A 23,885-nucleotide genomic window follows, 5' to 3' on the forward strand; every position below is an offset into this window, starting at 1 on the left:
TGTGTACCCATATTAGTACTAGTGTTAGTTCATGTGTACCCATATTAGTACTAGTGTTTGTTTATGTGTACCCATATTAGTACTAGTGTTAGTTTATGTGTACCCATATTAGTACTAGTGTTAGTTTATGTGTACCCATATTAGTACTAGTGTTAGTTTATGTGTACCCATATTAGTACTAGTGTTAGTTCATGTGTACTCATATTAGTACTAGTGTTAGTTTATGTGTACCCATATTAGTACTAGTGTTAGTTTTTGTGTACCCATATTAGTACTAGTGTTAGTTTTTGTACTAGTTAACATGAAATACTTTTTCTAAAGTTTAATATTTTAAGGTTTCAAAAACAGTCGTCACCAAAAAGATTTTTTATACCAATACAGAAATATGTCAAACCACCTTACTCACTTCTTTGAAAGTTCCCGGAGTTACAATAACTTTATAACTTGCGTATCCCGGAATGCATAACATTGTAGATAAGGCTAACATCCAACCAATCATCTGTCCCCACCAGGGATACACGTATCCAATGTAATCCAAAGGTTTATACTGAACTAAGCTGAACAAAAATACGCCCTGAACAAAAAGGGAAAAAAATAATTTGTTGGCCGAGTAAGTGACTTTAGATAAATAATTATTATTAATTTAATTATTTTATGAATTCTTTCATATCAGTTCTCTTATTTACGTCTTATTTAAAAAAAAAGTCTTAACTGTGTAATATAATATAAATCTAATTTCATATTTCATGGAATGTTTACAAACAATTAGTTGTCTTCATGGTATTCCATATGTACTTCAACACTTCCATACTAAAATGTTTCAAAACTTCTAGGTAGGCTTAGCACTCGTGTTTTGTTTATCCAATGGTTTGCTAGGTAACACTCTTAGTACGCCTTACGTAATTCACTATAGCTATCTAAGCTCTGTATTTTCAAGTGTATCCAATAATCTTTAACACCATAATATATTTCATAGTTAAGTGGTAGTAATTGTCATAACCTTGACGTTATACCGTTTTGAAAGACAAGTATATACACATATTAAGGATAACTACCCATATTAGCAAAGTGCTGCACAGTCGTAACATCTTCAACAAATTTAAGTCCTTGAGTTAAGTTGTCTCAAGATCAGTGGTGAACATAACACGCCACGTGGGTTAGATTGAAGACTGGAGTAAGGAATACCCAGCATAGTTTCCACCACAAGCATGGGTAATATCAAGTCATTCCTTTCAGATAACTGAATAAGTTATTTACACGTAAATAAATATGGGTTATATTGATGATGTACTTACCGCACAGATTGCTGGAGTAAAGAATACCCAGCACAGTTTCCACCACAAGCATGGGTAATATCCAATCATTCCTTTCAGATCATTGAAGAAATTATTTACTCCTAAATAAACATCAAAACAGAGAAACGATTTTAATTGTTCATTAATATATTTACTCTCTTTTACTGCGAATGTTCATCTCACTTTCATAAAAAATTAATTCTGCTGCCACCATAATAAATCAACAATTGTTATCGAGGCAAAGAGTTAACTACAGATGAACATTGTAACTACTATAGCGAATTAAAGAAAATATGAACGAATCATATCTTTTACGTACAATGTTTTTTTAAAATAAAATATCGTGTTTGTTATCACTTCTAAACCATCTTTATACATACAATGGGTCACTTCACTCTAAATATAACAAAATAATGAGGCTTACCATATGACCACGAGATAGATACCACTTCGAAGAAAATGAGGAACAACAGAGAAAACCCACTGGCTGCGTAGTATTCGAAGAGTTGGAATACATACATACCACCCTTGTGAAATAAAAACTTCGCGTTATAACCAGCTTTATACCTCAATTCAAACAACGGATCAATGTAAGTGAACTACCGTTTCAAATGTTGTCCAGCAATTATATATATATACACACACACACACATATTCTGCTGGTGGTGAAAAATATTGTCTTCGATTTTGAGAACACGTATTAATTAAAAACACGATATCTAAATTTAGAGAAAAAATAATGAAGAACATAAATTAATCGTATCACAGTGTTGCTGTTTTCATACTTGTCCATATAAAGATAAATAATTGTAGAATAAATACAATAAAAATACAAAAAACACCATTAAATAACTAGATACTTTAAATGTTAATCTTAGGAAAAGGTAATACCAAATATTCCAAAAAGCAAGTCTCCCACTAACTCAGCGGTAAGTTTGTAGGCTTACGATACTAAAACATGGTTTTGATACTTATGGTGGACGGAGCACATACATGTACAGCCCATTATGTAGGTTTGTATTCAGCAACAACCAAACCAAACTAAACGCAGAAGTATTCCATATCATACACAGTTTCTTAGGCGTTTTATTAATATAGAAAGTTCCGCCTTTTCTCCCTTCTTGTTTATGTTCTGTGAGAATCTCATCTTCTCACCAGAACCAACATGTGAAGGTATTTTAGTATGTTGAATGATTACTGGAATAAAACTCTTAATCTTCAATACAGAATTATAGTTGTGTGTAACTAGCATGATCCAAAACTAATAAAGTAGATCACATGTATCAGCTAACTCACATTGCCTGTATTAGGTAATCTATGTCGTCTACACTGGATAACCCACATCGTCTACACTGGATAATCCACATCATCTACAATGGATAACCCACATAGCCTAACTAGATAACGATAACCCACAATATCTACATTAGGTAACCCATATCACCTACACTGGATAACCCACATCCTCTACAATGAATAACCTACATCCTCTACAATGGGTAACCCATGTTAGCTACACTGGATAACTCACAAAGCCTAACTGGATAACGATAGCCCACAACATCTACACTGGGTAACTCATATCAACTACGCTGGATAACCCACATCATCTACACTAGGTAACCCATATCAGCTACACTGAATAGCCCACATCATCTACAATGGATAACCCATATCAGCTACACTGAATAGCCCACATCATCTAAACTAGGTAACCCATACCAGCTACACTGGATAGCCCACATCATCTACAATGGATAACCCATACCAGCTACACTAGATAGCCCACATCATCTACAATGGTTAACCCTTATCAGCTACAATGGATAACCCACATCATCTACAATGTGTAACTCATATCAGCTACACTGGATAACCCACGTCGTCTACGCTGAATAACCTACGTTGGCTTCACTAGGCAAACCACATAATCTACACTGGATAATGTACACCGCCTACACAAAGCAACCCTGATCGCTACATAAGGTAATCCACATCATCTACACTTGATAACCCGTATTCCTTATACCATTACCCTTTACTATTAATATAATGCAGGTAGGGACACTCTAATCTCTACAACACGACGTTTCTAGTGTTTCACTTAATTTGAATAATAATATATAGTTCCTACAACTACCTATCTAGTCACATTTACAACATTTATCGATAAGATTGGATTGGAAAAGATAAAATGAAGCTTATCGTAATATCTCTAAATCATCGATTATTTAAAAAGAAAAGTGTAATAAACCTAGGACAACGAGAAAACCTCTTCTCTCATTCACGATCTGCTTTCTATTCTATCTGATATTTACAACACAATTAAAAAACATTAACGAACATTTCCGTTTGAACGAACTTCTTGCACATTTTAGTAACTAAATTCGTAGAATATTCTACGATTATTTCGTCATTTTTATTTATTTGTATAAAAGTTTGCAAGTTTCGATCAACGATTAATATAAATTATGTGTAATTAAATCACTGAAGTTTTAAGTAACACTCACAGAGTCTGAGTTAGGTAAGGCATAATCAGATATTGTTCACTAACGTCAGATTTAAGTGTTAAGATTCCATAGGTTTACATAAACACTGTTCATTGAATTGAAAGTAACAATGAATGAGCAATAACACTGTGAGGTTGGTGTATATTAAACATCTCTCACCGCGGGCAGCTTCTCAGGGGTTAGGGGTCTTTGTTTAGAAACTGTCAGGGGTTAGGGGTCTTTGTTTCTTTTAAAGCAAACCACAACTGGCTGGTTTCTTTGTCCCCCGCAGGGAATTCAAAAATCCTGTATTTTAGCTTTGCAACAATGTAAACTTACCGTTGATAGTCGTTGGTATACAGACAATTCACTGTTTAAACATGAACACGTAAAAATATGTTGCTGGAACATGTAATGTAATGCTCAAGAAATCGAAAAAGCAATTATCTTCAGAACATGAACATTAAAGTTGCTATCATGTAAGAATATTGCAGCATCTTCAGAACATGAACATTAAAGTTGCTTTCACATAACAATATTGCAGCATCTTCAGAACATGGACATTAAAGTTGCTTTCATGTAACAATATTGCAGCACCTTCAGAACATGGACATTAAAGTTGCTTTCATGTAAAAAAATTGCAGCATCTTCAGAACATGGACATTAAAGTTGCTTTCATGTAAAAACAATTGCAGCACCTTCAGAACATGAACAATAAAGTTGCTTTCATGTAACAATATTGCAGCACCTTTAGAACATGGACATTAAAGTTGCTTTCATGTAAAAAAATTGCAGCACCTTCAGAACATGGACATTAAAGTTGCTTTCATGTAACAATATTGCAGCACCTTCAGAACATGGACATTAAAGTTGCTTTCATGTAAAAAAAACTGCAGCATCTTCAGAACATGGACATTAAAGTTGCTTTCATGTAAAAACAATTGCAGCACCTTCAGAACATGAACAATAAAGTTGCTTTCATGTAACGATATTGCAGCATCTTCAGAACATGGACATTAAAGTTGCTTTCACATAACAATATTGCAGCATCTTCAGAACATGGACATTAAAGTTGCTTTCATGTAAAAAAATTGCAGCATCTTCAGAACATGGACATTAAAGTTGCTTTCATGTAAAAACAATTGCAGCACCTTCAGAACATGAACAATAAAGTTGCTTTCATGTAACAATATTGCAGCACCTTTAGAACATGGACATTAAAGTTGCTTTCATGTAAAAAATTTGCAGCACCTTCAGAACATGAACATTAAAGTTGCTATCATGTAACAATATTGCAGCATCTTCAGAACATGAATATTATAGTTGCTTTCATGTAACAATATTGCAGCACCTTCAGAACATGGACATTAAAGTTGCTTTCATGTAACGATATTGCAGCATCTTCAGAACATGGACATTAAAGTTGCTTTCATGTAACAATATTGCAGCACCTTCAGAACATGAACATTAAAGTTGCTTTCACATAACAATATTGCAACATCTTCAGAACATGGACATTAAAGTCGCTTTCAAGTAACAATATTGCAACATCTTCAGAACATGGACATTAAAGTTGCTTTCATGTAACAATATTGCAACATCTTCAGAACGTGGACATTAAAGTTGCTTTCATGTAACAATATTGCAGCATCTTCAGAACATGGACATTAAAGTTGCTTTCATGTAACAATATTGCAGCACCTTCAGAACATGAACATTAAAGTTGCTTTCACATAACAATATTGCAACATCTTCAGAACATGGACATTAAAGTTGCTTTCATGTAACAATATTGCAGCATCTTCAGAACGTGGACATTAAAGTTGCTTACATGTAACAATATTGCAACATCTTCAGAACATGGACAGTAAAGTTGCTTTCATGTAACAATATTGCAACATCTTCAGAACGTGGACATTAAAGTAGCTTTCATGTAACAATATTGCAACACCTTCAAAACGTGGACATTAACGTTGCTTACATGTAACAATATTGCAACATCTTCAGAACATGGACATTAAAGTTGCTTTCATGTAACAATATTGCAACACCTTCAGAACATGAACATTAAAGTTGCTTTTATGTAACAATATTGCAACATCTTCAGAACGTGGACATTAAAGTTGCTTTCATGTAACAATATTGCAGCATCTTCAGAACATGGACATTAAAGTTGCTTTCATGTAACAATATTGCAGCACCTTCAGAACATGAACATTAAAGTTGCTTTCACATAACAATATTGCAACATCTTCAGAACATGGACATTAAAGTTGCTTTCATGTAACAATATTGCAGCATCTTCAGAACGTGGACATTAAAGTTGCTTACATGTAACAATATTGCAACATCTTCAGAACATGGACATTAAAGTTGCTTTCATGTAACAATATTGCAACATCTTCAGAACGTGGACATTAAAGTTGCTTTCATGTAACAATATTGCAACACCTTCAAAACGTGGACATTAACGTTGCTTACATGTAACAATATTGCAACATCTTCAGAACATGGACATTAAAGTTGCTTTCATGTAACAATATTGCAACACCTTCAGAACATGAACATTAAAGTTGCTTTTATGTAACAATATTGCATCAGACTTTTCTGTAACTTTCTAAACTTCTTTAGTTGTGAAACAAAGGAATTTGCGAAAAGGCTTCTAGAATGTCAGGAAATGTAAGATTCTTCTCTTCACCCTCTTGTAAACAAAGAGCACTAAATTTGTTGATGGTCAACAGTAGCTAAGATGTATAATGTGCTGTGGTAAACATGAGGAGCATTTTTGACTAGATGAAAACATTTGAATGTTTACGCTAAGTCAAAAGAACATCTTGTCTTAGTCTGTTCATAAATATCCTCAAGTCTACATGTCTATAAGCAATGTTTCTCCTCCCCTCAGTGGGTCAGTTGTAGGTGTGCAAACTTACGATGCTATACTCAAGTATCTATATTTGGGCTTTAAAACCAGCCAGTCAATTATGTTTAGTGATGGTTTGTCATGAATGTTGTGCTTCGAAATACATTTATCATAATTCGCCTCCAAATGTGATAAGAAAGCATTACAGTTTGTTTATTTCTACTTAAGCACCAAGGTATACCATAGACTACCTACATTGTGCCAACCACAAATATCTGAAGCTGAGTTTTAGCATTATAAGCCTTCGTGGCTATCGCTAAGACATTGGAGGGGGGGTTACATTTAGCCATTGTTCAATGTGTACAAGTATTCTGGGTAATCTATGTTCTTAATGTGTTTATTTTTCAGTTCTCTCAAAGTATTTTAGTAATTGATTTACAAGTGTGATCGTTTTGAAGTGTCTATACTGGGATGTATTTGAGTAAGCATGGTTTCTAAAAATGCCTTACATAAATATTTTAACTTCTTTATCACTAGGACAACAAAACTAGTTACCGAAGTGCCGCTAGAAAATGACACATGTGTATCGACCTCTGGCATTCAGAAAATGATGTCAATAAAGACGATGACATCCACAAAGTGGCACCAGGAGACACGTTGCTGGACTGCCATGAAATGGGACTACAACTATGATGAAATCATCATCATAAATATCTAAATATGGAATCATTGGTTATATTTAATTATGTTCTACAGTCCGTTTATATATAAAACATTATTTTTATATTTAATTGCAATTTTTCATTTTTTGTGACCTTTTATATATAAATCACTATCCTGAAAAGGATGCTTATTTAAATTTCTAAATAAGTTTACATAAAGTATACTGTTTCACTTGTTTGTCTTTGTGTTATTTATAAAACTAAATACTAAGAGGAATTCTTCAATAAATGGAAGATGATAAGCTGATTGTCTCAATGTTTCAACAATATCTAAATCCAGTTACATATAAAACCGTTATTGTTTTAATATAGTAAAAAGTTCTAGATACAGTATTTCTTTTTGATGTTTTTATTCACATAATAAAAGTTAAGCTTTTCTTTCTACAAACCACAAGTTATATTTCTGTATATTTTTACCTAAACGTATTCGCAAAATGAATATAAGGACCTTTAGTTATAAATCAAGCGATCATTTGAAAGATTTTCGGTAACATGAACTGTCTTTTCAGTTGAACATTACAGAATCCGTACTTACAAACTTTAGGTTCTATAAGCATCATACTTGATAAATTTACTGGATCAGCCTTTCTTCAAATTACGTTCATTCCAACTCAGCATGTAGTGTTGTATATAGTTTTTGAATGGTAATAAATAGTTCTTGTACTTTAAAAAATAACGTAATATATATTCCAGATACTTTCGATAAACATTGTTAGGAATTACAAAGGTCGTGACACGGCCAGCCTCCTCTTATCACGCATACATACACACAATATTAGTTTATAAACAAAAAAACAATCATACTTTAAAACAATCAGTTTAGAATAATTTTTCAACACGTTAAGTATATCAGATTTAGTTATACAACTAATAGTTACAGTTTAGCCTGTAAGAAACTATCTTTTCCTTATTTGAATGATCTTATGTCATATTTTCAAAACTAAAACTTAGTGCATCTAACTCTGATAGTATGACATACATTTCTTTTTTATTTTACTATTTCTAAATGTTAAAAGTGCTCCTATCACATTTCATGTACTGTTGAAAAGTTTTTGACACAGCTAATGCTTTTAAATATTGAACGATTTGATAATTTAACATGCAAATTATATTTTGCACTAAAAAGCTAACCCAGTACATTCATAAAATATGATGCCTATAATGCATCATGTTTTATACATAAGGATTCTATAATGTTTAAGTGACAAAAAACAAATCATGTTATCGAAAATCTTTGAAATAATCACTTGATTTATAATCAAAGGTCCTTATGTTCATTTGGAAAACTAAGAAGATTAAGTGAAATATACGGAAATATAATTTCTGGTTTATGTAAACAAAAGCCTTACTTTGGTTGGGCCAACAGAAGTTTTAAATATACGTATTGTATCGAGAGCTTTCTATTAAGTCAAAACAATAATATTTATATATATATGTATATGTATATATAGTTAAATCTAGTGATTGTTGATACATTGGGCAATGAGTTCATCATCTCTATTTATAGAGACACTACTCTTAATAACTAATAACCAGTTAATGTGAAATTATTTAGAGATCTAAATAAACACCCTTTTTAGAATTATTTGTGAATTTGTGTTAGTGAATTATACATAAATCGACTATAAATGTTAGTTTGTTTTGTTTTTGGAATTTCGTGCAAAGCTACACCAGAGCTATCTGCGCTGGCCGTCCCTAATTTAGCGGTGTAAGACTAGAGGAAAGGCAGCTTGTCATCACCACACACCGCCATCTCTTGGGCTACTCTTTTATCAATGAATAGTGGGATTGATCGTCACATATAACGATCCCCCAGCTGAAAGGGCGAGCGTGTTTGGTGCGATGGGGATTGGAACCCGCGACCGTCAGATTACGAGTCGAACGCCTTAACGCCATGTCGGGCCCGACTTTAGAACCTAATCAAATCCAGCCATTGATTATATGTTGAAACGTATGATGATCTCATAATAACTGTAACTCCTTTTGGTGGAACTATGACTCATGTCTGCTTTTCATGGTGGCCTAGCAACACGCCCTCTTGTGCCACTTTGTGGACGTCATCATCTATAGTGACATCGTCATCTCACCAATATCAGAGTTCGCTACAAATGTAGCGTCCTCTTGCGGCACGTCGCGCAGATACCACGATAGCTGCAAACGAATTAATTAATAATTTGAATAAACCTGAGACACAAAGCCCAGTCCAATGATGTATGATATCAGACAAACTACAGCAATAAAAATCTCCTTGTGAGGGCGCAAAAGTCGCGGCCATTCGTCCACTACGGCTGTAATAAATCCTTCCATAGTACAGAACTGAAAAAAGAAAGAAAATTAAAGATCAAATGCTAATAATCAGAATTATTTTGCGAAAAAGATGTTTTTATTCAAAATCAAATCGACGTTTTATTTGAATATTTACATATATAATGAGATTCAAATACATTCATTATACCAAAAAAAGAGACATCTCTACCTGACTGTCTAGGCCTAGCATCATTATCATCAAGAAAAACAGAACTGCCCAAAGTGGAGATATAGGTAGCTTCATGGTCGCAGACGGGTAAGCAAGAAAAGCCAAACCAGGACCTAAAAATAGAATTAAATGTTTTCTAATAGATTCTAAGAAGATAATTATTATAAAGGATATCAGTACTTGCATTATTACTTTTAATTTAATATTTGACTACTGAATGTTTCCAAATGAACGTTATTAACTAAATAATATATTGCAAAAATAAAAAAAAATTCTTATAAGAGTAACAACAGACGTCTCTTTACCTGAACTGCACATGGCCTAAAGGAACAGGTAAGATACTCTTATAGATCGGGTATAATAGCTACCAATGTCGAACTGTTGACCAGACGTAAGGCAGCTTGCCAGCAGTATTTGCTGTCACAATAAATTTGTCCAGCTTTTGAAGTTAATCACAAAATTCACTATTACTGTACTTTCAGAGCGAATACACAGCTGAAAGTCAGAACACAGTCTTCAGTCATGGACCCTGTCACATTAATCACTAAACCATGCACAACTCCAATAAAACCACAACAATAAAACATGAAAAAAGATCCATTTTTGTTTAACTTGCTTCAGGTATGTAGTCTTCTCTTCCTTGTCTTCCAATAAAGATAAGAAGGAAATAAAGATATACTTGAGTTGTGCTTTGAATGTAGTAACCAAATATAAAATATGCATACAGATATATTAAGACTGTTGTCACTGTTATTTCTTTTGATTATTTGAGACTTCTGCGCTCATTGAAATTTTAAAATAAATAACATTTTTATCTAATTGTGTTATTACTTTTATTCATATGGAATCTAAAACTCGGGCTTTATTTTATATAAATAAAATGTTTAGTTTTAGACTTCTAAAGTAAATTCGATGTTTTCAGCGATCTTTAGTAAGGACAAGTCATTGTGAGTGTTTTTAGAAAATTCATTGATTTAGATATATACAAAATTTCCATATTTTGTTTTCGTCTAATTTTGCAGTCATGAAACTTTCGAATGGAACTTAATATTTACATAATCTACTCCATATTGATAAAGCTAGAAAGCACTGATATTATTTAAATAAGTTAGATTTTCAAAGAAAAGTAGAATTTTTTCAATTGCATAAGTATTAAAGCCCTTTGCTATCTCAAACTTCAATCAGTTAAAGTACAAGAGATTAGTTTCAGCCGTGGGGGCGTTATAAGTGACAATCAATCCCACTATTCGTTGATAAAAGAGTAGCCCAAGAGTTGGCGGTGGGTGGTGATGACTAGCTGCCTTCCCTCTAGTCTTACACTGCTAAATTAGGGACGGCTAGCGCAGATAGCCTTCATGTCGCTTTGTGCAAAATTCCAAAAACAAACAAACTGTCTGTGTGTAGTCAAAGTCGTGTAACTTGAGTTCAGTGTAAATCTATCTGTTCAAACCATGACACGCATAGTGATACGATAAACCAACCATAAAACCAAGGAGTTTTCCAAACACGTCAGGGCTAAAGTGATAAAGAAACACTGATCAGGAGATGTTTACAAGAAAAAATTTCAAAATCTCTAATTATCCCTTTGAATACGGTGAAGTCCAGAATTAAAAATGAAATGTACTTCATACCACCCGGTCTATACCCAGATCAGGTCGTCATTCTAAACTAAGTAGCTGGACAAGAAGGAAACTAGTTAGAGATAACACTACGAAACCAGTAGTGATTTTGAAAGATTTTTAAAGCTCCATGTATGTGATAAAAATTAGTGTCCATATATTAATAGTATACCGGTCCATACACAAAGCTGGTCGGTATGGGCGAGTGGCAAGAAAAAAGCCATTATTGATAAAGAATGATCTTAAATATCGTATACAGTTTATGATAAAGCACGAAAATGATGCAGCAGATATGTGGCAGAAAATATTATGGTGAGAAGAGAAAAAAATTGAGTTTTTTTGTTTAAATTCAAGATATCTGGCGGAAGCTAAAACAGCACATCACCCAGTTAACACCATCCCAACTGTCAAGAATGGCAGTAGGATTACTACGTTAAAGGGATGCTTCTCTTCACCAGGAAATGGGAAGCTTGTCAGGATTGAGGGAAAGATGGATGATGCAATGTACAGGCGAATCCTAGAGGAAAACCTGCTTGCATCAGTCAAGGATCTAAACCTGGATCAGAAATTCACATTCAAGTAAGACAATGACTCAAAGCACAACGATAAAGCCACACTTGAGTGATTTCAAAAGAAGAAAGTGAATATCCTGGAGTGTCCCTACCTTGAATCCAATGGACACTTTATGGCGAGACATGAAAATTGCAATCCATCAACGACTCCGAAGATCTTGTCAAAATTTAAACAATATTTCTAGAAAAAACGGCCAAAAATTACACCATCTCATTGTGCAAAGCTTCCAGAGATCTATCAAAGAAACTCACAGCAGTATTTGTTACCTAAGATGCTTCCACCAATTACTGACTTAGGGACTAAATATTTAAGAAATCTGCAAATTTTAGTTTATGTGTTTTCTTTACAGGTTTTGCTGGCATTATACCTCCCTCACATATAACAATGTTACCATTAGAGTATAAAAAAAAAACAAGTTCCTTGTTTGCATTACTTGTATTTCCTCAAAATGCAACTTCACCGGTAGAGTAAATACTTTTGCAAGGCATGTATATTCTGTTTCCTACTTTTACATTTCGTACTAATCGTTTATGCTGTTGATTCATTGTATCTCCCTCTCTCATCATTCATTGGCTCATTTATGTGTAGCTTCACTAATCGTGTATGCTATTGATTCACTGTATCTCCCTCTCTCATAATTCATTGGCTCATTTAAGTGTAGCTTCACTAATCGTTTATGCTATTGATTCACTGTATCTCCCTCTCTCATCATTCATTGGCTCATTTAAGTGTAGCTTCACTAATCGTTTATGCTATTGATTCACTGTATCTCCTCTCTCATCATTCATTGGCTCATTTAAGTGTAGCTTCACTAATCGTTTATGCTATTGATTCACTGTATCTCCTCTCTCATCATTCATTGGCTCATTTAAGTGTAGCTTCACTAATCGTTTATGCTGTTGATTCATTGTATCTCCCTCTCTCATCGTTCATTGGCTCATTTATGTGTAGCTTCACTAATCGTTTATGCTATTGATTCACTGTATCTCCCTCTCTCATCATTCATTGGCTCATTTATATATAGCTTAACTAATCGTTTATGCTATTGATTCACTGTATCTCCCTCTCTCATCATTCATTGGCTCATTTATATGTAGCTTCACTAATCGTTTATGCTATTGATTCACTGTATCTCCCTCTCTCATCATTCATTGGCTCATTTAAGTGTAGCTTCACTAATCGTTTATGCTGTTGATTCATTGTATCTCCCTCTCTCATCGTTCATTGGCTCATTTATGTGTAGCTTCACTAATCGTTTATGCTATTGATTCACTGTATCTCCCTCTCTCATCATTCATTGGCTCATTTATATGTAGCTTCACTATTCCTCTAAAGTCTTTTCTGAGGGATATTATTCCAATAAATGTTACAAGTGACGCAGGTAGAAGAACATTCTGAATATGATCGATGAAAAGCTATCATATCATCCATGACGCCAGGTAGCAGTGCCAGTTGGCAAAACAGTTTATTGCTGTTTCAAGTGCAAAGCTACACGATAGACAATCTGTATTGAGTTCACCACTAGGAATTGAATTACGAATTTTGCAAATCTGTTAATTTAATAGTAACTCAGTTAAGTACGTGTCAAACACAACTCCACATAGATACAGAAATAACAAAATTATATTCTCATCCACAACACAAAATAATTTGTACGTAGTTGCAAAAATTTATAATTTATAAATGAATGTTTTCGTGTTACACACGTATATTCTCAAAACAGTAGAAACAGTGGTTCGCGTTGTTTACTTTCGATTTCTTTGTAGTTCTGCAAGGTGACGATTACGTAGAATTTAACTGAAGTACAAACAAAACAGATGTCTTCACTTTTATTATCAATATTTTATTGTAACAAATGAACAATTTTATTATTTCTGAAAGGCGTGTTGAATTTTACAATATTTTAAGTTTTAACCATGGTTTTAACCGATCGTTTAGAAAGAATCGATAATATTACATTGATACATTATATTGTTCTGCCAGTTCTCAGGGTGGGGTTCCTGGGATAACTTCCTTAAGAGTGATGAGGTAAGGTGTACGTTGAAAGTTGAAAACTATTTTAAATGAAGTAAAAAAAAAACTTTGAAAAGTTTTAGCTAAATGCCTCATACTCGAGTTATTTACTTATAAATGTTACTTTGAATCCCTTATTTTTCCTCATAATAATACTTGATTGATTTAAATGTGAAAACATTCTTTTAAAGTAAGTGATCGTTTTAGAGAAAGGAATAATTCAAGTGATGTATAAATTTGCTTCATATCAAACAACAGCCATCTAATTACGATAACACATAATGAAGTTAAAGATGAGTGGTGAACATGCTTCACTTGGAACTATAATTTCTTAAGAATAACTATCTTTATTATAGGAAAATTTCATGTTAGTTAGATGCTTGCCATAGGTTGTTTCAAGCCGAGGTTAGTTTCAATCTAATGGCCAATCAACTGGCACTTGGCTGGCACTGCCATCTGGCGTTAGAAACGTGAAGTACGAAATGAGAAAACGAAATGAATAAAATAGCTAAATTGTCTACCTACCTGAGGCAGCGACTTCTTCGATTGGTTTATGTTGCTCATGTGCCATGAACCCAACTACAGAGAAGATGACAAATCCAGAAAACATAGACGTCCCTGAATTGATACACGAAACGACTAAAGCATCCCTAGAAGTTAAAACAAAACAAAAGTAGCAAAAGATTTCATATTTTTCTTTCACTTTCAGCTTACAAATTAGCAATAAGAATAATTTATTTTCATTTCAAAAATATTCAACTGAATCAAATCTTTAAATTTTAAACTCTATGCACATCAGTCCTTAAATATATTCTTAATGAAACCAAATGTAAAGATAAATTATGGAGAAAGATCTAGTTAAACATGTTTTATAAACACAAAGAAATAATATTTTAAGCAGAAATTGGAGTATTTCAATTACCTTTATTCTGAAGTACTAAAATCAATAATTATTTTTGTTATTTTTTAATTTTGCGCAAATCTGCACTTTACCACCCACCGCTCACTCTTTTACCAACGAATAGTGGTATTGACTGTTACATTATAACACCTCCGCAGGTGAAAAGGCGAGCATATTTGGTGCGACAAAGAATTTGAACTCGTTACTCTCAGATCACAAATCGAGTGCTCTAACCAGCAGGTCATTTCGGGCCTAACCGAATGATCTTTTCGTCAGATAGTCTGTTCTATTAAATTAAATATAAGCCCCATTACACGTTAGTTATCAAACAAAGTAGATAGCATGTGTTATCAAATTTTAGATTCTATACTAGTTTTGTGTATCAGTTATTTCCCATTATGCTAAATTACTTCGTTTTGATTAATTATAATTTACTTTTTTAATGCCTCAATAGTTCTGATTTAATGCTGATTTGATTTTATATCCTTTGTATTCATTATTATCAGGCATACAAAGTCCCTTCCTAACTGAAGATATGATAAACGGCTTCATAAACATTTATGACAGCTTTAAAATATTTGCAAATTAATAACAGTAAGAAGAAGGAAAAGTAGTTTATTTTATATTCAAAATGATATAAACTTCTTTGCCGCCTTTAGCTTTCTCTTGTCACTTAAACAGTTTTAGCTCAAATATTTATAAAAGTTTTAATTTTCCAGACAAAATGAAGTCGATTAAACTTTTCAAATGTTTGATATTACTCCAAAATTAATAGCAATAGCCCCCCTTCCGATATGTCTTCGGATTTATTTACAATGTTAAAATCAGGGGCTAAATTCCCCTCGATAGACAAAGCAGATAACCCGATGTGGCGGGGGGGGGTATACAATGCTGGTATCACCATCTTGTGAAAAATATTAATAATAATAAATTATAAAGTATAACAGGAAATAATCTTATTAAGTATTGGGTTGAGGAATAATTCGTGAGCGTTTTTTCAAGTTAAAAAAAATTCATAAATGAAACGCTTTCGCAAAATATTTCATGTCATTTGGTAGATAATTTTTTGCTCTAATAGATGATTGTGTTTGATTTTCATATGTCTTTAATTTTTGCTTTCATTTTCAGCTCATTAAATGGAATGTCAAGTGGACAAAATCGAGCATTTTCGACACCATCTGCTTTTCGCATTTAATTTCTTGCAATTTCGTTTAAAACAATGCATACTATATACCTAGGTATTACATGAAATACAGTATCATAATAAATGTTTTGGGTGTAATGTGTTCAAGTATTGAAGTATTGTATAGTCTTGCATGTAATGCTTGAATGAAATTATTTAAAAACGCTCACGAATCATTCCTCAACCTAAAACAACACTGAAATATTTAACCTTCTGTGTACTTATCAGTGAAATACAGTTGACGTTAAGTCAGTACTTCTACGACCGTGAAATTACTCAATTGAAAGGTATGTATGTGTAAATGTGATCTTATCATCTCCTCTTATTCTCAAGCATGCAGACTATCTGGAACCTTCTGAAGATACTTACAGATCCTTTTAGTATAATTTTCCCACATTTAACAAACGGACTATTAACAGATTAATTCACGTAGAAATTAAATGTAGTAAGCTCTCCTCTCTTCTCTTAAAAACGTGCAACCATTTATCAATGTTCTACCAAGAAACAGGAGCCTTATAAGACCTTAACAACCCAAACTTGTTACCATTTCACCAAACAGATTTATTGTTCTGTAAGATAAATATATTTTTATACATAACAATTTTGACTTGTTTGGTTAGTTGCTTTGAAATTTCGCGCAAAGCTACACGAGGGCTATCTGCGCTATCCGTCCCTAATTTAGCAGTGTAAGACTAGAGGGAAGGCAGCTAGTCATCACTACCCACCGCCAAATTTTACCAACAAGTAGTGGGATTGACCGTCACAACATAACGCCCACAAACAATAACGTTCCCAAAATAACGTGCCACATGAATTCAGAATCCAAAGATATTGATGGATTTCGCCTTTAAACATCAGTGATATTGTAATCTACTCTCATTATGGAAATGAAAACAACGCCTCTGTGGACACACCTCATTATCCATTACGATACAACATTAGTGTTGAAAATAAACCTTTATTACGATCACTACCATAACACAATAAACTCATACCACCTAAGCCTTTTTTTTATCCTATTTAGGTATGAATTTGGATGGATTGATTAATGCATATTCATCTATAAATTCTTTAGCTTTGTTCTATTTTATGTTTTTGGTGCATATATAAGCATTTTACTGACGAAAGTCTCACATTTAACTATATTATTTCTCACAGTTTTTATTTGTGACGTTATTTAAGTTAAACGCTAATGGTTGGATATGCTTAATCTATAACTGTATCAGTGAAGTGACATACAAGGTATTTATTTATAACTGTATCAGTGAAGTGACATACAAAATGCTTTATCTATAACTGTATCAGTGAAGTGACATACAAGGTCCATTATCTATAACTCTATCAGTGAAGTGACATACAAGGTCCTTTATCTATAACTGTATCAGTGAAGTGACATACAAGATGCTTTATCTATAACTGTATCAGTGAAGTGACATACAAGGTCCTTTGTCTACAACTGTATCAGTGAAGTGACATACAAGATGCTTTATCTATAACTGTATCAGTGAAGTGACATACAAATCCTTTATATATAACTGTATCAGTGGAGTGACATACAAGGTCCTTTATATATAACTGTATCAGTGAAGTGACTCACAAGATGCTTTATCTATAACTGTATCAGTGAAGTGACATACAAGGTCCTTTTCTATAACTGTATCAGTGAAGTGACATACAAGGTCCTTTATCTATAACTGTATCAGTGAAGTGACATGCAAGGTCCTTTATCTATAACTGTATCAGTGAAGTGACATACAAGGTCCTTTATCTATAACTGTATCAGTGAAGTGACATACAAGGTCCTTTATCTATAACTGTATCAATGAAGTGACATAAAGATCCTTTATCTATAACTGTATCAGTGGAGTAACATACAAGGTCATTCATCTATAACTGTATCAGTGAAGTGACATACAAGATGCTTTATCTATAACTGTATCAGTGAAGTGACATACAAGATGCTTTATCTATAACTGTATCAGTGAAGTGACATACAAGGTCCTTTATATATAACTGTATCAGTGAAGTGATACACAAGATGCTTTATCTATAACTGTATCAGTGAAGTGACATACAAGGTCCTTTATCTATAACTGTATAAGTGAAGTGACATACAAGATGCTTTATATATAACTGTATCAGTGAAGTGATACACAAGATGCTTTATCTATAACTGTATCAGTGAAGTGACATACAAGGTCCTTTATCTATAACTGTATCAGTGAAGTGACATACAATGTTCTTTACCTATAACTGTGTCAGTGAAGTGACATACAAGGTCATTTATCTATAACTGTATCAGTGAAGTGACATGCAAGGTCCTTTATCTATAACTGTATCAGTGAAGTGACATACAAGGTCATTCATCTATAACTGTATCAGTGAAGTGACATACAAGATGCTTTATCTATAACTGTATCAGTGAAGTGACATACAAGGTCCTTTATATATAACTGTATCAGTGAAGTGATACACAGGATGCTTTATCTATAACTGTATCAGTGAAGTGACATACAAGGTCCTTTATCTATAACTGTATAAGTGAAGTGACATACAAGGTCCTTTATATATAACTGTATCAGTGAAGTGATACACAAGATGCTTTATCTATAACTGTATCAGTGAAGTGACATACGAGGTCCTTTATCTATAACTGTATCAGTGAAGTGACATACAAGGTCCTTTATCTATAACTGTATCAGTGAAGTGACATACAAGGTCCTTCATCTATAACTGTATCAGTGGGGTGACATAAAGGTCATTTATCTATAACTGTATCAGTGAAGTGACATACAAGGTGCTTTATCTATAACTGTATCAGTGAAGTGACATACAAGGTCATTTATCTATAACTGTATCAGTGAAGTGACATACAAGGTGCTTTATCTATAACTGTATCAGTGAAGTGACATACAAAATGCTTTATCTATAACTGTATCAGTGAAGTGACACACAAGATGCTTTATCTATAACTGTATCAGTGAAGTGACATACAAGGTCCTTTGTCTACAACTGTATCAGTGAAGTGACATACAAGATGCTTTATCTATAACTGTATCAGTGAAGTGACATACAAAGTCCTTTATATATAACTGTATCAGTGAAGTGACATACAAGGTCCTTTATATATAACTGTATCAGTGAAGTGACTCACAAGATGCTTTATCTATAACTGTATCAGTGAAGTGACATACAAAGCCCTTTATATATAACTGTATCAGTTAAGTGACTCACAAGATGCTTTATCTATAACTGTATCAGTGAAGTGACATGCAAGGTCCTTTATCTATAACTGTATCAGTGAAGTGACATACAAGATGCTTTATTTATAACTGTATCAGTGAAGTGACATACAAAGTCCTTTATATATAACTGTATCAGAGAAGTGACATACAAGTTCCTTTATCTATAACTGTATCAGTGAAGTGACACACAAGATGCTTTATCTATAAATGTATCAGTGAAGTGACATGCAAGGTCATTTCTCTATAACTGTATCAGTGAAGTGACATACAAGGTCATTTCTCTATAACTGTATCAGTGAAGTGACATACAAGATGCTTTATCTATAACTGTATCAGTGAAGTGACATGCAAGGTCCTTTATATATAACTGTATCAGTGAAGTGACATACAAGGTCATTTATCTATAACTGTATCAGTGAAGTGACATACAAAGTCCTTTATATATAACTGTATCAATGAAGTGACATACAAGGTCCTTTATCTATAACTGTATAAGTGAAGTGACATACAAGGTCCTTTATCTATAACTGTATCAGTGAAGTGACATACAAGGTCCTTTCTCTACAACTGTATCAGTGAAGTGACATACAAGGTCCTTTATCTATAACTGTATCAGTGAAGTGACATACAAAGTCCTTTATATATAACTGTATCAGTGGAGTGACATACAAGGTCCTTTATATATAACTGTATCAGTGAAGTGACATACAAGATGCTTTATCTATAACTGTATCAGTGAAGTGACATGCAAGGTCCTTTATATATAACTGTATCAGTGAAGTGACATACAAGGTCATTTATCTATAACTGTATCAGTGAAGTGACATACAAAGTCCTTTATATATAACTGTATCAATGAAGTGACATACAACGTCCTTTATCTATAACTGTATCAGTGAAGTGACATACAAGGTCCTTTATCTATAACTGTATCAGTGGAGTGACATACAAGGTCCTTTATATGTAACTGTATCAGTGAAGTGACTCACAAGATGCTTTATCTATAACTGTATCAGTGAAGTGACACACAAGGTCCTTTATCTATAACTGTATCAGTGAAGTGACATACAAGGTCCTTTATCTATAACTGTATCAGTGAAGTGACATGCAAGGTCCTTTATATATAACTGTATCAGTGAAGTGACATACAAGGTCCTTTATCTATAACTGTATCAGTGAAGTGACATACAAGGTCCTTTATCTATAACTGTATCAGTGAAGTGACATACAAGGTCCTTTATCTATAACTGTATCAATGAAGTGACATAAAGGTCCTTTATCTATAACTGTATCAGTGGAGTGACATACAAGGTCATTCATCTATAACTGTATCAGTGAAGTGACATACAAGGTCCTTTATCTATAACTGTATAAGTGAAGTGACATACAAGGTCCTTTATATATAACTGTATCAGTGAAGTGATACACAAGATGCTTTATCTATAACTGTATCAGTGAAGTGACATACAAGGTCATTTATCTATAACTGTATCAGTGAAGTGACATGCAAGGTCCTTTATCTATAACTGTATCAGTGAAGTGATACACAGGATGCTTTATCTATAACTGTATCAGTGAAGTGACATACAAGGTCCTTTATCTATAACTGTATAAGTGAAGTGACATACAAGGTCCTTTATATACAACTGTATCAGTGAAGTGATACACAAGATGCTTTATCTATAACTGTATCAGTGAAGTGACATACAAGATGCTTTATCTATAACTGTATCAGTGAAGTGACATACAAGGTCCTTTATATATAACTGTATCAGTGAAGTGATACACAGGATGCTTTATCTATAACTGTATCAGTGAAGTGACATACAAGGTCCTTTATCTATAACTGTATAAGTGAAGTGACATACAAGGTCCTTTATATACAACTGTATCAGTGAAGTGATACACAAGATGCTTTATCTATAACTGTATCAGTGAAGTGACATACGAGGTCCTTTATCTATAACTGTATCAGTGAAGTGACATACAAGGTCCTTTATCTATAACTGTATCAGTGAAGTGACATACAAGGTTCTTCATCTATAACTGTATCAGTGGAGTGACATAAAGGTCCTTTATCTATAACTGTATCAGTGAAGTGACATACAAGGTCATTTATCTATAACTGTATCAGTGAAGTGACATACAAGGTGCTTTATCTATAACTGTATCAGTGAAGTGACATACAAGATGCTTTATCTATAACTGTATCAGTGAAGTGACACACAAGATGCTTTATCTATAACTGTATCAGTGAAGTGACATACAAGGTCCTTTGTCTACAACTGTATCAGTGAAGTGACATACAAGATGCTTTATCTATAACTGTATCAGTGAAGTGACATACAAAGTCCTTTATATATAACTGTATCAGTGAAGTGACTCACAAGATGCTTTATCTATAACTGTATCAGTTAAGTGACTCACAAGATGCTTTATCTATAACTGTATCAGTGAAGTGACATGCAAGGTCCTTTATCTATAACTGTATCAGTGAAGTGACATACAAGATGCTTTATTTATAACTGTATCAGTGAAGTGACATACAAAGTCCTTTATATATAACTGTATCAGAGAAGTGACATACAAGTTCCTTTATCTATAACTGTATCAGTGAAGTGACACACAAGATGCTTTATCTATAACTGTATCAGTGAAGTGACATGCAAGGTTATTTCTCTATAACTGTATCAGTGAAGTGACATACAAGGTCATTTCTCTATAACTGTATCAGTGAAGTGACATACAAGATGCTTTATCTATAACTGTATCAGTGAAGTGACATGCAAGGTCCTTTACATATAACTGTATCAGTGAAGTGATACACAAGATGCTTTATCTATAACTGTATCAGTGAAGTGACATACGAGGTCCTTCATCTATAACTGTATCAGTGAAGTGACATACCAGGTCATTTATCTATAACTGTATCAGTGAAGTGACATGCAAGGTCCTTTATCTATAACTGTATCAGTGAAGTGACATACAAGGTCATTCATCTATAACTGTATCAGTGAAGTGACATACAAGATGCTTTATCTATAACTGTATCAGTGAAGTGACATACAAGATGCTTTATCTATAACTGTATCAGTGAAGTGACATACAAGGTCCTTTATATATAACTGTATCAGTGAAGTGATACACAGGATGCTTTATCTATAACTGTATCAGTGAAGTGACATACAAGGTCCTTTATCTATAACTGTATAAGTGAAGTGACATACAAGGTCCTTTATATATAACTGTATCAGTGAAGTGATACACAAGATGCTTTATCTATAACTGTATCAGTGAAGGGACATACGAGGTCCTTTATCTATAACTGTATCAGTGAAGTGACATACAAGGTCCTTTATCTATAACTGTATCAGTGAAGTGACATACAAGGTCCTTCATCTATAACTGTATCAGTGGAGTGACATAAAGGTCCTTTATCTATAACTGTATCAGTGAAGTGACATACAAGGTAATTTATCTATAACTGTATCAGTGAAGTGACATACAAGGTGCTTTATCTATAACTGTATCAGTGAAGTGACATACAAGATGCTTTATCTATAACTGTATCAGTGAAGTGACACACAAGATGCTTTATCTATAACTGTATCAGTGAAGTGACATACAAGGTCCTTTGTCTACAACTGTATCAGTGAAGTGACATACAAGATGCTTTATCTATAACTGTGTCAGTGAAGTGACATACAAAGTCCTTTATATATAACTGTATCAGTGAAGTGACTCACAAGATGCTTTATCTATAACTGTATCAGTGAAGTGACATACAAAGTCCTTTATATATAACTGTATCAGTTAAGTGACTCACAAGATGCTTTATCTATAACTGTATCAGTGAAGTGACATGCAAGGTCCTTTATCTATAACTGTATCAGTGATGTGACATACAAGATGCTTTATTTTTAACTGTATCAGTGAAGTGACATACAAAGTCCTTTATATATAACTGTTCCAGAGAAGTGACATACAAGTTCCTTTATCTATAACTGTATCAGTGAAATGACACACAAGATGCTTTATCTATAACTGTATCAGTGAAGTGACATGCAAGGTCATTTCTCTATAACTGTATCAGTGAAGTGACATACAAGGTCATTTCTCTATAACTGTATCAGTGAAGTGACATACAAGATGCTTTATCTATAACTGTATCAGTGAAGTGACATGCAAGGTCCTTTATATATAACTGTATCAGTGAAGTGACATACAAGGTCATTTATCTATAACTGTATCAGTGAAGTGACATACAAAGTCCTTTATATATAACTGTATCAATGAAGTGACATACAAGGTCCTTTATCTATAACTGTATAAGTGAAGTGACATACAAGGTCCTTTATCTATAACTGTATCAGTGAAGTGACATACAAGGTCCTTTCTCTACAACTGTATCAGTGAAGTGACATACAAGATGCTTTATCTATAACTGTATCAGTGAAGTGGCATACAAGGTCCTTTATCTATAACTGTATCAGTGAAGTGACATACAAG

The 23,885-nt window shown here is 33.4% G+C and overlaps 1 pseudogene across 1 annotated transcript in view; it reads right to left on the bottom strand.

The window, feature by feature from the left end:
- The window catches only part of LOC143224911 (sodium- and chloride-dependent GABA transporter 1-like), a 47,583-nt pseudogene that overhangs the window by 5,376 nt on the left and 18,322 nt on the right, over nucleotides 1-23,885 (bottom strand). The window contains exons 7-12 of the transcript XR_013013516.1: nucleotides 14,573-14,697; nucleotides 9,843-9,955; nucleotides 9,551-9,682; nucleotides 1,720-1,822; nucleotides 1,296-1,396; nucleotides 407-574 (exon numbers count right to left, since the gene is read on the bottom strand). The product of XR_013013516.1 is annotated as a sodium- and chloride-dependent GABA transporter 1-like (transcript). The remainder of the gene's footprint in view (nucleotides 1-406; nucleotides 575-1,295; nucleotides 1,397-1,719; nucleotides 1,823-9,550; nucleotides 9,683-9,842; nucleotides 9,956-14,572; nucleotides 14,698-23,885) is intronic.

The sequence above is a fragment of the Tachypleus tridentatus genome, chromosome 1 (assembly GCF_004210375.1).
Source record: "Tachypleus tridentatus isolate NWPU-2018 chromosome 1, ASM421037v1, whole genome shotgun sequence".
NCBI classification, from domain to species: Eukaryota; Metazoa; Arthropoda; class Merostomata; order Xiphosura; family Limulidae; genus Tachypleus; species Tachypleus tridentatus.